General features: G+C 35.6%; 1 long non-coding RNA gene across 1 annotated transcript; it reads right to left on the reverse strand.

Moving 5' to 3' along the window:
• Positions 1 to 3,370: 3,370 nt before the first annotated feature.
• On the reverse strand, positions 3,371 to 9,977 carry LOC148864524 (uncharacterized). Its single transcript, XR_016109099.1, has 2 exons — positions 9,362 to 9,977; positions 3,371 to 3,682 (listed from the first exon to the last, which is right to left on the reverse strand). It is a non-coding gene; the product is annotated as an uncharacterized LOC148864524 (long non-coding RNA).
• Between the last annotated feature and the right edge of the window lie 460 nt (positions 9,978 to 10,437).

The raw sequence follows: 10,437 nt of genomic DNA on the forward strand, positions 1-10,437 counted from the left end.
CTATGACTGTATGAAGCTGCCATGGGACCTCAAACTAAGGATCTAACAAGATATTAGTAATCTTCTATGCATCCCCTTCAAGAACAATGTGTGTGAGAGATAAATCTTAAGCCAATTGTAAACCATCTCTGAAAGCCAATGCTTCAGCCATCTCAAAATTAAATATTGGAGCACAAACAGACCTTCCACAAACCAACTGACTCAAATGGGTTCGAACAATAATACCAATTCAAGAACATAGAGGGGCCACTGCCCCATCAACATTGACTTTGATGAAAGGTTCTTGGGGTGTCGTCCAAAGAATCACCTGAGTAAATCTTTGATCATTCTGTAGTTGCACTTTACTACATTTAAGTGACGACGTAATAAAAAATTGGTGTTGAACAAAAATGATCAACATACATGAATAAAAAATATATCAGAATACTAGCCCGTACTTAGCAGGGGGGATGCTCATGGATAGACCTGTTCATGGGCCGAGTAGCCCGACGGACCAATTCGTTATTTTTCGGGCTTGGACAAAATTTCAGACTCGTTGGCTTAGGTTTGGATTTTAAATACTTAATACCAACCCCGATCATTTTTTGGGCCAAGCTCAAGCTTTCTCAAATAGGCCCGGCCCGGGCCCAAGCCCTACCCATACTTACATATAATAAAAAAGTACTTAATAAAAAAGTACTTATGTTATATATATTTGTTTCTTAAATTGTTAATAAATATTAATTTACTATTAGGAAATACAATTTAGTTTATTAATTTATTAAATTATTACTAAATTAATATAATATTAGTTTATAAAAATACACTAAAAATAAGACATTTCGATCGGTTTTGAGCTCAAGCTCAAGATCTAGGCCCGGTGGTTGGGCCAAGCACCAACTTGAACCTGCACATTTTTTGTTGATAAAGAGGCAAAGCCCCACCCGGCCCATGAACAGATCTATTCATGCATAATGATTAATAACACATAAATATGGGAGATGTTCCCGATACATGGTAGGATATGCCTATGAGGTCAGTGTGAGGGCTGCATTAGCAGCCACAACACATCTGGTAGGTCATCACAACAAAAATGGGTTCAACCGATAACTCTTCTATTATAATGGCAATAATGCGGGCTGCATTAGCAGCCCATAAACTTGCTTTACAAGTTAGAGATGTTGCAATCACAATTGAAGGAGATTCTTTTATCACGATAGGAGTGTTGCAAGAGAAGATCAAACCATCAAGGACATGAGTTCACATCTACACCCCACAAGGGGGCACCGCCCCACAATGCCCCCACAGCACATGGTCGAGATGTGCTGTGAGCATTGTGGGGCACCCCCTTGTGGGGGGTAGATGTGAACTCCAAGGAGATGCGAAACAATGTCAAAGCATAGGAGGCTGGTTCAAGAGTTCAACCTAAATATGAACTACAAGCACATTCACAAAGAGAAAAATCAAGCTGCATATTGGTTGGCCAGTCGACGTCAGAAAAGTGAAGAGGTTCTACCCTTGTATAGATTGATCGGGATTTGATCAACGTTTCTACTATCATCCACAAGACAGTGGATTCACAGATCTCAGGCATATTGGATTTGTCGTTTCTTTTAACATTACACCAACAGAATGCAAACCCAAAAGGCACATCTTAGGCCTTGTTTGCTTTTTTGGGAAGTTACTTACCCACACAAGTGTTTCTTGGAAAATACTTACCCATAGGGGTGTCCATGGTTCGATTAACCGAACCATGGCCCTTTTTTGTAAACCGAATTGATGGTATCAGTTTTTTTCATTTTGCCAAACTGAAACCAAACCAATATCACCAGTTAACCGGTCCACCAGTTTCGGTTTTTGACTGGTTCCATTCTTTGGTTTTTTTATTTTTTATATTTATAATATATATTATATAAATATATATTATTATATTATAAATATTTTATTAATATAATATAATTATATATATAATATACATATATATAAATATATATTATTATATTATAAATATTTTATTAATATAATATAATTATATATATAATATACATATATATATATATATACTGGTTGGTTCGGTTAACCGCATTTTGCGATTCGATTTTCTTGGTTCGATTCCATTTTTTGGTTTTTCATGAACACTACTTACCCAACTAAATGCATTTATTCCTAAATATATTGAAATGTTGTCAACTTTGAATTTTGTTCACTGTCATGGAGTTTTGAACAACAACGAAACTCGATGAAGCTGAAGTTTGTGTATAGATGTAATAAATTTATTAAACATGCCTTTGCATGTGTTTTCCTACCTTACATATTCCTCTTTGTCTTGTATATTTTCCTTGAGCATTGAAAACTAAAATGTTTTATTGCTAGAGAGGATCTCTCAAACTTAAACCTGCATACTCATGTTTGTCAGTATTAGATTTTGCCATTGCACCACTAAGCAAAGGCATATATATATATATATATATATATATACCGGTCGGTTCGACAATTTTGTTCCATCCAAATGTTGTCAACTTTCCCCTAGGTGAGAAATCCACATAAATCTCGAAAAAGAACATAGTATCTTGATCAATGAAAATCCCCTCTCAAAACCCAAAAAATGAACCTGCCCTTAAAGTTTCCACGGAGTTGGGGAGAGGATTTTATTCTGTTAGGCTCAGTTTGGAAAGAGTACACATACAAATATGTAGAGTGCAAAACCTTACATTTTGTATTATTTTATATGTATTTATACTGTGCATATTTGTATTTGCACTCCTTCCCAAGAATCCCAACTGAGCCCATGGCTGTGTCGCACAAATACATGGGTGCAAATGTAAAAAATGCAAATTCTTGTTTAAGTTTATACTGCAAGCAAAGAAAATAAGCTAAAATTTGAAACAAAAATAGATCAGAATTTACACTCGAATCATTTGCACTGTCATGTTTTTGCATCAGTATAAATTTATTCGCATTGCAATCAAAACAGCGTAACGAACAATTTGGATCAGTTGGGCCAAAGCCGGCAAGCCCCTTGCCAAAGCTCAAGCTACTGGACCACACCCCGGTGTCTAAGACTCGGACGACAACCTCACTGGCCGAGTCAGACTGAGAAACAGCCCATCATCGTTCTTGTCTAATTCAAGGAACTCAACATTTCAAACAAAATTTAATCACAGGATACACATAAATAATTATCCAAAAATTAATTAACTATTCAAACTTACATGTACGTGCAAACCTCTGCTGGTATTTATATTATATTGCAATTGCTTCCATCATCAATGCCTTTGCTTAGTGGTGCAATGGCAAACTCTAATACTGACAAACATGAGTATGCGGGTTTAAGTCTGAGAGCTCCTCTCTAACAAAAAAACATTTTAGTTTTCAATGCTCAAGGGAAATATACAAGACAAAGAGGAATATGTAAGATAAGAAAACACATGCAAAGGCATGTTTAATAAATTTATTACATCTATACACAAACTTCAGCTTCATCGAATTTCGTTGTTGTTCAAAACTCCATGACACAGTGAAAAATCAAATTAAGAATTATTTTACACACTTACTCTACTTGCTTTTCTTTTCATCCTCATGCTTTTGTGAGGTGATTGAGAACACTATAATTGATAATAATTTCCAATACTTTCTCTTATCTTCTGCTTATTTCTCCTTTATCACTTATAGTTGTTTATTTCTTCACATTCTTCTGCAATGCCTGAAAAGAAAGAGGAATGAAGAGACAGGGACAACATGAATAGTGAGTGATGCATGAAACAAATATTTTCAGTTATTTTGACTAGATACAAAGTTTTATATTTCTCATCATAAAGCTATTGCACTACAATCAGATTTCTTAGTTCCTTTCCTTGATTAGAGTCTATAAGAAAGAACCTAGCATGATAGAAAATGTACCTTGGTTCTTTGAATCTTATGAAATGAAAATCCAAAAGCGTATCCAAGTACCAACCCACTAAGTTTCTTCCTTTATTCCCTGTTTCCTTATTTTCCTAGATCTTTCTTGGCAATGTTACCCTTACTAATTATAATTCTGCAATGTGAGCAGTGTAAAACACTAAGGGTAACAGTGTCTTAGAATTATTTTTTCCTTAGGCTCAGTTTGGAAGAAGTACAAATACAAATATGTAGAGTGCAAAATCTTGTATTTTGTATTGTTTTGTATGTATTTATACTGTACATATTTATATTTGTACTCTTTCCAAACTGAGACTTAATTTTAGAACTTCAATATTCTACATTTTTTTTTCTGGATAAAATGCCCCCATTGTCTAAAAAACTTATGAAATAAAATTGAATAAAGAACTCAATCCAACATATGAGTTCTATTTCAAATACAATTCAAACTCTACATATCTCTCAGGTATGAGCTATTATCATCTCCATTTATCTATCTGAACCTTTCATTCCCAGGTGCAGCCGGACTGGACGGTTGGACTGCCAAAACTGGGAAACAGCAGCCAAAATGGGTTTTTGGTTGCCTGGTTTTGGGGAATGTTGACTTGGTCAAATATACCCCAATTACATGTATTAGTAGTTTTTATACCCTCTAGTATTTATTTTTTGATCTTATTTTCATGTAAACTAACTTTTAAAATATCATTAGAAACAATTTCTTTTTTCTTTCTTTTTTCTTTTTTTTTTTTTTTTGCATTTTTTATTTGGATGAGTTGAACCATTCAACCCATGACCAAGTCACCAAAATAATTAATTCTATCTGGTCCAAGTCTGACAGCATTGTCTGCAACAGAGTTGTTGCATCGCAGCTGGCTGCAACTCAAATCTTAGTTCACCTGGCAATATCATGTTTTTTTGGCGGCAACATCATGTTAAATACTGCCAATCTATCAAGTTCAGGCTTGTTCAGGAATGACTGAAGTGGAAGGAAGAGGTTAGAATCATTAATTCACCTCACAGTTTTCCTTCATGGCTAAAGTATAATGGAACAATTGAATCTGTTCATTGAAGCCAAAAATTTCACAATGCAATATCACAGGATAAACTACCATGAATCTCAGACCTGATCATTTTTCAAACATACAGACAAGACCAATGCAATATCATTGGATTTATTGTGCATTGATTTTTGAAAAACAAGCTGCTTTAGCCTAATGTTTTCCCATTGCTATACAGCACTTTTGATCGTCATGGGTCTGTCAAAACATGTGGGAAGCAACTTCTTAGCATCAACAGTTCCACCTATTAGAAGGATATTAGGGCTTCTTTTGGGGGCATATCTATCAGTAAACTGTTACTTCTTCCTTTATGTGCATATTCCCATTTGCTCCAATGAAAATAAGTAGGCTAAAGGGAACAATTTCCTTAGGTGAATGTGTTCTCTACAAGTTACCCATGTTTGGATTGGTTGATGAGAACCACCAAGGTGGCACTGTTATAATAATTGGAGTAGAGCCATTGTTTTGCTTTTCTTCCTCATTATTGTCATTTCGTATTACACAGAGTGGTTGCTGCTCCCTAGAGCAAGAAAGGCAAAAATAAAGCATAAAATCTACCTTTCAAGTTGCCCTGTAAAGGACAAATTTGATAATGGAACAAAGAAAAAGAAGGAACATGATACATGGAACAAAGAAAAGGAGGAACATGATATGACTTACGATATGGTATCAACGGAACTTGGCTTGTAAAGTGGTTAGAGCTAATTCAAAGGAGACAAAACTGAAAACAAAGTGCTGAAGGAAGTTGATTCTATTACGCAATCAGAGAAGATCAAAATAAAGGAGGATAAACCCATGATGGGTTTTGCAATTCTTAATAAAGGAAGAAGCAGATAGCTTGGATGAATACTTCTGGTAGAGGGACTGAAAGAGAAAGTAACATGGTTAAGGATTAGGAACTGAATACAGTATTTCAAATTAAAATAACAGTAAAAGAAGAAGATGGAAACTGCAAAGTAAGCAAAGAAATTATTTGATTCTTGATGAAACAATATACAAAGTTGTCATTCCAATTCTATTTCTTAATTTTTCCAAAACTTGTAATTACTTTTTTTTTCAAAAGTGCTAAATCACTTTTGGTCAGCTTATTGAGGAAATATCCATAATTCACCTTCTTATGCTGTAACGAGAGTTTCCAGGTTGATGATCTTATTCACTTGCTTTATTCTAAATATTTGAACTGATGAAGTGTAAAAGTGATACATTTCACATTGAGGACCGCAAATGGATTAGGCTTTAGGAAAGATGCCTCATTCCCTGTCTAAGTTATTTAACTGTTAAAAGTTTGTAGCCAATGTTTAGGTTTAGCTGTCTGATGCCAGAAATACTGTTGTAAGGGAAAATCCTGACTGTCAGTTGAATTACCCCTCCTCATTTTCTGGAACTGCTCTGCATTCTTTTACGTCTTCCCTTGTAGGTGGATTTTGTCTAATTTCATTTCTTCTAAGTGGTTTTAATTTTGATTGAATAAAGTCATTCTATAGAAGAATAAATGACTTGTCCTTTAGACAGTGTTTTAAACAACAACCCAGAAACAGAATCATTTTCCCTCCAGGTCATGGGTCAACAGTTCAACCATCTGGGCCAAATGAGTCACCTGTGAATTCATAAATCAGCAATGACCATATAAAGTGAATAAAAATGTAGAGTAAGAAAAGAAAACTACAAAAAAAAATTGCAGAAAAAGGTTGGGTAGGTCTCTAATATTATATACTCATCATATTGGCGTGAGATAAATGAGCATTGTTGCTATTAATGATGAAAATGGGCTAAACATACAAATAAAACAGAAAAAATAATGCTTGACCCATGACCAACTAACCAAGTCAAACAGTTCAGCAGTTTGAATGGACAGGTAACTGGGTCATAGGTAAAGTCAATGTTGTTTTGCAAATAAATGGCTCAAGGGTGAAATGGACCCGGAAACCTGGACGGGTGACAAGTTGGCCAGTTCAACGACAGGTTGAAAACATTACCTTTTAAGTGGGTACAAGCTCTGGTATTTTCTAATGCAGCCTATAATCATAATCAATGAAGCACCGGATCATATTCTAATAGTTAGTGTGTTAGTGAGTTTCTAACAACTAGTTTATTGGTACGTGTGCAACTAGGGCAGGCCTGACCTGAGCCCAACCAGAGTTTTTGCACAGGCTGGGCCTGCATTTCAGGCTGTGGGTTGGGGTGGGCCAAAAAACTCAGGCCTGGCCTAAATTTGGATAGGACTTGGGTTGAGGCCTCAGGTAGCCCAAGCCCAACCCTAGCTTGGCCCAACCCAACCTGAGCCCACCTGAACAAATGCATATACATGCATTATATTTATATAAAACCATTTTTTTCTAATAATATATACATGTATATATGTATAAAATATGTATATGCACATTAGTAAATGAAATTTGTCGATACTTTCAATTAATTATACTCTTAAATTGGGCCATAAAGCCCAATGAAAATGACCGTATAAATAAGTATTCATAAATTCTTTCAAACCTGACCAACTCACCCAACCCGAATTGTACTGGATTAAGCTCAGGTTAGGCCTAGGTTGATAAACTTGGGCCTAACCTTGGGCTGGGCTCCCAATGAGGTTTAACCTTTAGGGTTGGGCCTGGGATGAACTTCAACCCAATCCAGCCCACCTGAGTTGCACCTCTATTTATAAATGGGCCTTTGGCAGATTTATTTTAGCCAGCAGATAGTTTGTTAGTGGGTTAACAACTAGTTTTGCTTCAGCTTTAAATGCTCCAACAACTATATTTTTTCTATGCGTAACCTCAAGCACGAGGCATCCAGATTTTACCTTTGCCTGTGAATCTAAGAGATTTCTTTTGAGAGTTGAAAAAATAAGACTCTTTCAGGTAAGTGAGTCCCCAAACCTTGTTGCATCTCTATGTAATCAATCTGTTGAAGCTAATCAACATACACCAGTCTCCATCCAGATTGTTTTAAATTCTCCCATCCCCATTTTCCAAACTTATTCTTTGGCCAAGTTTGTATTGTCTTCCTTATCAGATCAAAAGGCCTTGCAGCTAGGGGTGGATTCAAGCCAAGCCAAGCCGAATACTTGGCTATTCAAGCTCAGCTTGCTGAAATAGTCTTGGGCTCGAGCTTGAGGTAGAGACTTGAGCTCGAGCTCGAGCTCGGCTTGGTTCAAAGCAAGCTCACAAGTTCGAGCTCGACTACAAGCCAAGTTTTTTCTAAAAAATAAAATTATACATATAAAAATATTTTTAATTTTACATACAACAAAATAAGAATTATAAAATTATTTATTATTTATATAAAAATAAAAAATATACATAAAATTTTGTTTTTATTTTACATACAAAAAAAATAAGAAATTAAGAATTACAAAAAACATATTTATATATTTAAATGTATATGTATATGTATGTATGCCTGTATGTATATAATAACAAATTATTTTATTTATTATACTAGACTTGCGAGCCTCACAAGTCGAGCTTCACTGGGCTCGAGCTCGGCTCGGTTAGAAAACAAGCCTATGTATCAGGCTCGAGCTCGGCTTGAAGCTCGGTTTAAACAGAGCCAAGCCGAGCTCGAATGGCTCGTTAGAAGCTCGGGTCGTGGCCACCCCTAGTTGCAGCACTGATGGAGCTATAGAAATTTGGCAAAGTAGAAGCCAATAACATGTTCCTGATTTTTCATCAGAAACCATAACTAGTTGAAGTCAGTCACCATAAACCGACAATTAATTGGGAGAAAAGTTAAACTAGAAAATTTTACAAGATCAGCCAAACTTCCTCTTCTGTCTCTGAAATCGTTTCTATCCTGTCAATATAGCAAAGAATTATACTTCATCTTTACAGAAATGGAGATAAATAAACCAGTAGTAAGACAACTTCCAAGTTTGTCTCAACTGGGTTCTAAAATATCCAAATTCTTCTGTTTAATCCTTGTAACTCTCCAATTTTTTCTAAACTCTTTTACTGGCAGCAGAAATCCCATTCATCTTGATGCTGTTAGGTGAGGTCCATGAATAGGTTTTTGTTCTCTAACACGCCCCCTCACATAAAAGCCCATTGGGCTTGAAACGTGGACAAGCACAGGCCTACTTGTACCTTGTGCTGAAACAGGCTCTAATACCATCTTAAGAAACAGCTCAACCTAAAAACTTAAGCTGTTAGGTGAGGTCCATGAGTGTTTTGCAATTCAGTTCAAATCTGGGTTCATAGTTTGCAATTCACAGTTTTCAAGAGAACCTGATTCGTTAGGATTACGCTTCTAAATTTGGTTTACTCAAATAATAGTAATATATGTTAGTCTGATACAATTCGTAACTTTAATCTGATCAACTCCAACAGCCCAAATAAGTAAAATTTGAAAAACAAAACAACCAAGTAACTAATTAATGCATTCAGTGGTTAAATTGAAAAGTTGTACATAAAGGTTAGTAAACCTACCTTGAGTCCCTTATCTTTGTCAGAAACTTTGGCCTCCTTTGAGTCACAAATGTACAGTTACTTGTTTCTCGCCTTAGAGTATGTGCCTTTGATAGAGAACGTTTAGCTTCATCGTCTTTCACACTTCCCTTCTTAGTTTTCTCACTAGAATCCAAACATTCATCCCACGCTAAAGAGGAAACATAAAGAAGCATAAGCAGGTTTAGCTCTGGGAGAAGCGATGCTTGTGATAACCGAAGAGAATTACTATCATCATTTTCTTCTTCCTCTTGATCATCCTGATTTGTGTCTTTAATTGATTCCGGCATCTTTTCAACATTATTCCCAGACGATTCTCGACCCTCTATGACTGCTAAATGTGTACATCCAGAAAATAGTAAAACTTGGACTGCACCTCAATTCTAAAAATGAAGTAGAACTTAATTTTGACGAGGCATAAGAACGGCGGAACACCTTCGAGATCTCAGAGTCTAAAGGGTAAACGAGAAATTTGACGCGAATTTGTTTATTTATAGGTGGAGATTTTGGGCGGTGGACAATTGGGGTTGGTTAAAATTGTTGGTTTCAAGTGGGTATCAGAAAACAAGGAAGTAGCACAGGTCGGATCGAAATATCTATTTTGTTCGGTGGACTTGTCAACATTTTAAAGTCTATTAATTTAGATATTATAACTTGCAATTTTGCCAATAAAAAGAAAATTGCTATTTGCTACATTAAAAATAATAATGGTTTTTTAATAAAAAATTGTAATTATAAGTATTTAACTTATAATAAAAAATAATAATTTTAAAGTCTATTAATTTAGATGATCATGGGTCGGGTCGGGCCAGGCTTGGGCCAAGTTTTGCACCTATGATAAGGGCTATAGCTTAGGCCCGAGCCTGGCCCGAGGTTCTAGGCCTGAAACATAAGCCCTAGCCTAGGTCTATATGGACTCGGGCCGAGGCAAGTTTGATTCCTAGTCAATGTCACTCATATATAAAACATTATATATATATATATATATATATAAATGACATAGCATGCATATAAACTTATTTTATACATTATATAATATATAATTGTTGGTTTCAAGT

Source organism: Nelumbo lutea, chromosome 3, assembly GCF_056320005.1.
Source record: "Nelumbo lutea isolate HS-2025 chromosome 3, American lotus-T2T, whole genome shotgun sequence".
NCBI lineage: Eukaryota > Viridiplantae > Streptophyta > Magnoliopsida > Proteales > Nelumbonaceae > Nelumbo > Nelumbo lutea.